Source organism: Plectropomus leopardus, chromosome 18, assembly GCF_026936395.1.
Source record: "Plectropomus leopardus strain MGB_pleo_1.0 chromosome 18, ASM2693639v1, whole genome shotgun sequence".
Taxonomy (NCBI): domain Eukaryota; kingdom Metazoa; phylum Chordata; class Actinopteri; order Perciformes; family Serranidae; genus Plectropomus; species Plectropomus leopardus.
In genome coordinates, this window is record NC_142193.1 from 15,757,179 (window position 1) to 15,765,696 (window position 8,518).

The window sequence follows — 8,518 nt, forward strand, 5'->3', positions numbered from 1 at the left end:
AAAGAAAAGGTCAGGCTATAAAATTATGGCATCTTTGTGCGTTATCTTGGCCTAAATGTAAAACAGTAAAACTGTATAACCCTAAAACACATACTAAACTGGTGTTTTACTGTCTGTTTGTAATACATCAGCAAGGGACCCCCCACCCCCCCAAAAAAGCCACAACAAAACATAAAAAACAGATGTGGTTTTGACAAAAGTTTATAACATATAGAGATAAAATTGCATTATACTACAATATCTGGACCCCTCTTTCACCCGACAGTTGCTTCAGAATAATTTTATCTTTGTGTCTCTAAAAAGTGCATGTATGATGGGAAACAAATATTTAGATGACAATTTAAGATGGAAAAATTACCTTCAGTAAGCAAAAGTGGCTCCTTTTCACTCTAATTTTTCCTTTTGATTTTCTAATGTATCCTTTACTTCATTTACTTCTTAACTTCTGGGATTAGTGGGAATATTACGAGGGGTTACCAACTGCTGTACAAGTTGGTTTAAATCTAAATCATGTTTTTTCAACATGCTATACCGTGACTTTTTTTAAACCTTTTTTTAGGAGTGCTATGCTAAACTATTATATTTTTTCAATGTACTACACAATGACTTTTTTTAAAAAAAAAAAAAAAAGTATGGCTAAACTGGGCTGCTGACGAAGTGTCGCGAGACAGCGCGAGAGTCAAGATGGCGAATTCCAGTTAGACCGCGGAAACAAACTTTCTTCAAACGTCAAAACTTTTCTTCTTTCTTCACGTCTTTTCCCGATTCATCTCTTCAATCGAACATCACATTCCGAGTTACAAAACGTACGAGCTGGATCATCTGGAAAAATATATCGACGAGTACCACAATAAACTCTTCATCATGGATCAGGACACAACAAACAACTCCAACAGTAAGAGACCCCGCCAACCCTCACATTCATCTTCTCCTTCACCCTCCAGACTCCCCTGTGGCTCTGAGGTGAGCGATAATATCTCATCCACTGAACACAAAGTCGCAGACTCAGCCTCATCGACGTTTTGTGTAAAGAGTTTCAGTCACAGTTACAGTTTAGATTACAGCCAGGACTAGACCGACCTACTCACCAAGGAAAATAAATCACTTAAGCATTAAGATTGTATAGTAAAACAGCTAAATCTACCCCCCAGACACTGTCAAGAACATTAGGGGAGACCGGGGGCAATTGTAACATTTCAAATTGCAACAAGCAAAAATGAGAACTATGAAACTCATCATGCACACAGTATGAGATGATCCCTCTCTGCCTGCCAGGGGACAAACTGATGTCTTCATTTTTGAGCTACAAAAGTCATTTTTTTCATCGGCAATATTTTCTTCATATTGTCTTAAATTTGTATGGTTTGATGACTATTTTGTTGTTTAACATTTGATATTATTTGTTAGTTGCATCATTTCTAGCCTGTAGGGTTGCCCAACACCATTAAAATGGTGCCTTACTTAGCACAGACATCACTATGGCTTATTTTTTTTATTGATTTAAGAAAAGTGTTTTGTGTTCAATTTCAAATTCTATGTATATATGTATCTATCTAAATATCTATGTCTGCTTACTATATATTTTGTGGTATAGTCCAGTTCATAAATCTTTAGCTTGGACTCTGGTCCAAATTTGCCATGAAACATTTTTTTATGCTTTCAAAATCGTTTATGTCTATGAATTGTGAGGTTTCTTAATGTCCTGTTATAATGTTGTTGAAACATATTTTTCAGTTATTACTTTTGGTTTGTCGTATTCCCCTAGCTTTGAAACTCAATTGCAAATCCTGGTTTGTGCCATTTAATTTTGCACATTTTATACAGGGGGCGATTGTGGACAACATACAACACACCACATTTTTTAAGCTCTTTTAAGCTCTTTCTTTTTGGCGACATACTATATTCTGACTTTGTTGCTGTATGGATGACTTTTTTTATGCTTATCTGGATGCCATACTATAATATGACTTTCTTTTTATGCTATATTTCACTAAACTATGACTTTTTATGTTATTTAGTACTATGACGTTTTATGCTATTTTGGACAACATACTATACGCTGACTTTTTTATGTCATATTTTGGGTGACATACTATATAATGCAGCATACTATATTATGACGTTTTTCATGATTTTTGGCAACACACTGTTCTATGATGTTTTATAATTTGTGATGTCATACAATGCTATGATGTTTTTTCATGACTTTGTAGGACATACTATAAGAAGAAATAATTCATGAAAAAAGTCATGTTGTCCAAAATCATGAAAAAAATGTCATAGAACAGTATATCGATAAAATTATGAAAAAAACTTCACAGTAAAGTATGTTGTGCAAAATCATGAAAAACATCATAGTATGATGCCCAAAATCATGAGAGAAAAATCATAGTAAAGTATGCTCTGCAAAATCATGATAAAAACATCTTAGAATAGTATGAAAAATGCGTTTTTTCATGAAAAATTATGAAAAAATGTCATAGTACAGAATGTCGTCCAAAATCATGCAAAAGTGTCTGGTTTAGTATGTTGTCCAAAATCATGAAAAAACATCATATTAGACTATCTAGTCCAAACCCTGAGAAAACGTGACAGTATGGAGTGTGATTCAAAACCATCAAAAAAAAAAAAAAAAATCATAGTATACTACCTACCATGTGGTCAAAAATCATGAAACAACGTCATAGTACAGTGTGACGTCCAAAATCATGAAAAACATCATAAATGTAGAATATCATCCAAAATCATAAAAAAATGTCATAGTATAGTATGTCGTCCAAAATCATGAACAAATGTCACAGTGTAGTATGTCGTCAAAAAACCATTAAAAATGTCACAGTGTGGTATGTCGTCCAAAATCATGAAAATGTCATAGTATAGTATGATGTCCAAAATCATGAAAAAGACATCATAGTATAGTATAATGTCCAAAGCCGTGAAAAAAACGTCATAGTATGTTGTCCAAATCATGAAAAAAAAGTCATGGTATAGAATGTGGTACAAAATCACGAAAAAATGTCATATATGTACTACGATGATTTTGTCCTGCAAAATCATGAAAAAACCTCAAAGTAAAGTATGTTGTGCAAAATCATGAAAAAAGTCATGGTAGAGAATGTCATCCAAGATCATGAAATAGCTCCATAGTATAGTTTGTTGTCCAAAATCATGAAAAAACATCATAGTACAGTTTAATGTCCAAAATAATGAAAAACGTCACAGTATAGACTGTAATCCAAAATCAGAAAAAGAACATCATAGTACAGTTTAACGTCCAAAACCATGACTATACGTCCATCGTATAGTATGTCGTCAAAAATCATGAAAAAATTCCATAGTATAGTATGTCGTCCAAAATCATGAAAAAATTGCATAGTACAGTTTGTGGTCAAAATCATGAAAAAATGTCATAGTATAGTATGATGACCAAAATCATAAAAAAAGTCACAGTACAGTATATTGTCCAAAATCATGAAAAAACTAAATAGTATAGTATGACGTCTAAAAAAAATCATAAAAAAGCTCCATAGTATAGTATGTCTTCCATAGTGTAGTATGTCTTCCACAATCATGAAAAAACGTCATAGTATACTACCTCGTCCAAAATCATGAAAAAAATATCGTACTACAGTATAACGTCCAAAATCATGAAAAAAAATGTCATAGTATAGTATGTCGTTCAAAATCATGGCAAAATCTCAGAGTATGGTATATTGTCCAAAATCACGAGAAAACGTCAAAGCACAGTATGTTGTCCAAAATCATGAAAAAACGTAATAGAAAAGAATGTCAACCAAAATAATGAAAAAACGTCATAGTTTACTACATCGTCCGAATCATGACAAAACGTCATTGTATAGTATGTCGTCCAAAATCATGAAAAAAACATCGTAGTATAGTATGTCGTCCAAAATCATGAAAAAAATGCACAGTACAGTTTGTGCTCAAAATCATGAAAAAGCGTCATAGTATAGTATGTCCTCCAAAATCATGAAAAAAATGTCATAGTATAGCATGATATCCAAAAAGATGGAAAAATTGCAGAGTAAAGTTTATGGTCAAAATCATGAAAAAATGTCATAGTATAGAATTTGTCTAAAATCCTAAAAAAATGACATAGTATAGTAAACCATGAAAAAAATCATAGTATTACCTTGTCCAAAATCATAACAAAATATCATAGTATAGTATGTCATCTAAAATCATGAAAAAAGTCACAGTATAGAATGTCATCCAGGATCATGAAAAAGCTCCATCGTATAGTATGTCGTCCAAAATCATAAAAAAACATCATAGTATAGTATGTCCTCCAAACTCATGAAAAAATTCATAGTACAGAATGTCGTCCAAAATCATGAAAAAATGTTATATTATACTATCCTGTCCAAAATCTTGAAAAAAAGGGACAGTATAGTGTGCGGTTCAAAACCATGAAGAAAAAAATCATACTATACTACCTACTATATTGTCTAAAATCATGAAAAAAACGTCGTTTAAAATCATGACAAAATCTCATAGTATGGTATATTGTCCAAAATCACAAGAAAATATCAAAGTACAGTATGTTGTCCAAAATCATGAAAAAAATAGAAAAGAATATCACCCAAGATTATGAAAAAGCCCCATAGTATAGTATGTCATCCAAAATAATGAAAAAACATCACAGTATAGTATGTCGTCCAAAATCATGAAAAAACATCATAGTGTAATATGTCATCCAAAATCATGAAAATATGTCACAGTATAGTATGTCGTCCAAACTCATGCAATCATGTCACAGTATAGTACGTCGTCCAAAATCATGAAAACGTCATTGTATAGTATGACGTCCAAAATCATGAAAAAACATCATATTATAGTATGACGTCCAAAATCATCAAAAAGAAGTCACAGTATAGTATGTCGTCCAAAATCATGAAAACGTAATTGTATAGTTTGACGTCGAAACTCATGAAAACGTCATAGTATAGTATGACGTCCAAAATCATGAAAAAATGTCACAGCACAGTATGTCGTCCAAAATCATTAAAAATCGTCATAGAATAGTATGTCTTTCAAAATCATGATGAAACTTCGTAGTAAAGTAATCATGACAAAGCGTCATAGTATAGTATTTCGTCCAAAATCATGAGAAAAAAAAGTCATAGTAGAGAACGTTATCCAAGATCATGAAAAAGCTCCACAGTATAGTATGTTGTCCGAAATCATGAAAAACATCATAGTACAGTTTAATGTCCAAAATCATGAAAAAACATCATAGTATAGTATGTCGTCCAAAATCATGACAAAATCTCATAGTATGGTATAATTTCCAAAGCCATGAAAGAAACGTTATAGTATAGTATATTGTCCAAAATCATGAAAAAATGTCATAGTGTAGTATAACGTCCAAAATCACAAAAAAAATTGCGTAGAACAGTTTGTGGTCAAAATCATGAGAAAACGTCATAGTATAGTATGACATCCTAAATAATAAAAAAGTCATAGTTTAGTATGTCGTCCAAAATCATGAAAAAATGTCATAGTTTAGTATGTCGTCCAAAATCATGAAACCGTCATAGTATAGTATGTCGTCCAAAATCATGACAAAATCTTGTAGTATGGTATATTGTCCAAAATCATGAGAAACAGTCACAGAACAGTATGTCGTCCAAAATCATGAAAAAATGTCATAGTGTAGTATAACGTCCAAAATCACTAAAAAAATTGCGTAGAACAGTTTGTGGTCAAAATCATGAGAAAACGTCATAGTATAGTATGACATCCTAAATAATAAAAAAGTCATAGTTTAGTATGTCGTCCAAAATCATGAAACCGTCATAGTATAGTATGTCGTCCAAAATCATGACAAAATCTCGTAGTATGGTATATTGTCCAAAATCATGAGAAACAGTCACAGAACAGTATGTCGTCTAAAATCATGAAAAAGTCATAGTAAAGAATGTCATCCAAGATCATGAAAAACACCCATAGTATTCTATGTTGTCCAAGATCATTAAAAAAAAGTCATAGTACAGTTTGATGTCAAAAATCATGACAAAAAGTCATAGAGAATGTCATCCAAGATCATGAAAAAGCTCCATAGTATAGTACGTCGTCCAAAATCATGAAAAAACATTATAGTATACTACCTCTTCCAAAATCATGACAAAACGTCATGGTGTAGTATGTCGTCCAAAATCATGAAAAAATTGCATAGTACAGTTTGTGGTCAAAATCAGGAAAAAACGTAATAGTATAGTATGTCGTCCAAAATCATGACAAAATCTCATAGTATGGTATATTGTCCAAAATCATGAGAAACAGTCATAGAACAGTATGTCGTCCAAAATCGTGAAAAAATGTCATTGTATAGTATGTCGTCCAAAATCATGAAACTGTCATAGTATAGTATGACGTCCAAAGCCATGAAAAAAACGTTATAGTATAGTATGTCGTCCAAAATCATGACAAAATGTCATCGTACAGTATGTCGTCCAAAATCATGAAAAAAACATCATAGTACAGTATAACGTCCTAAATCACGACAAAATCTCATAGGATGGTATATTGTCCAAAATCATGAAAAATGGTCGTAGTATAGTATATTGTCCAAAATCATGAAAAAATGTCATAGTATAGTATGTCGTCCAAAATCATTAAAAAAATGTCAAAGTATAGTATGACGTCCCAAGTCATTAAGAAAAAACTGCATAGTACAGTTTGTGGTCAAAATCATTAAAAAAAAACGTCATATTGTAGTTTGTTACCCAAAATCATGAAAAAACGTCCTAGTTTAGTATGTCGTCCAAAATCATGAAAAAACATCATAATATAGTATGATGTCCAAATTCATGAAAAAATGTCATAGTAAAGTATGTTTTTCAAAAATCATAAAAAAAACGTCATAGTTCAGCATGTCGTCCAAAATCATGAAAAAATGTCATAGTATGATGTCTTTGGCATGACATGTCTTGACGTGCTATACTATGTGGTTTTCAGCTGCAGACATTTTTTTGCCATACTATACTATATAGTATGGTGTTTTCGGTTGTTTTTCAACTTGCTATATTATGATGTTTTTTGATGTTTTTTTTTTTAATTTTCTGTGACTAGATGCAGTTGTGTGCCAGGGTGGATCTGCCTCCACACTGCCTCTACAGCCCTTCCCCTGCAGAGAAGACCCTCAAACACGTGCAGGCTCGTTACTATGGCAACTGGTGCAGCAAGGAAGACGACATATCGCACACGCCGGTAAGACCGTATTACCAGCAATAAAACCAGAAACAGCGTGTTTTAATATAATTGTTTACGACTATATTTCAGCTAGAGACGTGGTCTTCATTACTTTACCTGTGTATTCAAGAATAAGCAGTCTGTGTGATGCCGGTAGCGTTACAGTGTTTCTGAACATACGGCAGCATGATCTTCAGGCAGGCCTGTAAGCTAGCAGCTTAGCCTATTTACATTTGTCATTTTACAAGCTTGTTGACATGCTGCTGTGTTGATACAGGTATTTTGAGAGTGTGACACTGGCCTCCGCTGAAGAAATCACCCCTGCAACTGATACTACGAGCAGACGGGAAGGAGAGGAGGGCTCCGGGGCACTGTGCGGACCCAACACCCGAGGACCTTGGCCTTTGCTGAAGGGAGCCTTGCGCCTTGCAGGGGGGTTGGTAGCCGAACCTTCAGATGCAGGGGAGGACAGCGAGCAGTGCCGTCACGTTTCATGGTAGCATGGGATCTTCACAAGTGGTCATAGGTGAATGAAGCTAGTCAGTTCTTTACTGATCACCAGATTCTCACGGACAATACTTATACATTTACCCATGTGTCTTGTAAATACTCCGAGTGCTGTACTGTACTGTAAATAGATTGTGTTTTAGCCAGAACTTGTATCTCTAAATTATATTAAAATGGATGCAACTATATTATTCTATTATTAAATTTGTTTTACAAAGAAACTTGTTTCCACTTGCATAAATCAAACAGCACATTACCATATCATGTTATCACAATACATTTTGAAGCAAATTTAAACAGTATAATAATCTGCATTTGTAGCTTTGAGATTCACAGTCAATACTTAGGATGTAATGTCTCAAAAGTAATATCTGAGAAGAAGCTTATGAAAACAAATAATGACAATTTACATATTTTCAAGTTTTATTTGGTAGATGACTGAAATACAAGGTAGGTGGGTAGAATACATGGGTAAATAGCAAATATACAATTGGAATAGAATCATAAATGCTTATTGGTCCCCAGGGTAAAATTGTGACATTTTACAGTTAGCTCTCAGTCGATATATAAGCAGAGAATAAAACATCTAAATAAAAAATATATTTAAAAATATGTGCATTATGCTACGATAAAAGTAAATGAAATAGAAAGTAAGATTATTTACAAATATTTGCATCCTGCTACAAAGTTTGTTAGATATTAAAACAAGACTATAATATGCTAAAATATGATAAAAATAAAATAAAATAAACTCAAACTTACAAAACTGTTTGGTCACTTCAATGGAGTTTTTAAC

General features: G+C 32.9%; 1 long non-coding RNA gene across 2 annotated transcripts; it reads left to right on the forward strand.

The window, feature by feature from the left end:
* The first annotated feature begins 653 nt into the window (after positions 1-653).
* Positions 654-7,943, forward strand: LOC148186460 (uncharacterized). 2 transcript variants are annotated; one of them, XR_015779646.1, is made up of 3 exons: positions 654-963; positions 7,096-7,233; positions 7,493-7,943. It is a non-coding gene; the product is annotated as an uncharacterized LOC148186460 (long non-coding RNA). The 2 variants fall into 2 exon arrangements; XR_015779647.1 differs by having other exon boundaries at positions 659-895.
* Positions 7,944-8,518: the final 575 nt, after the last annotated feature.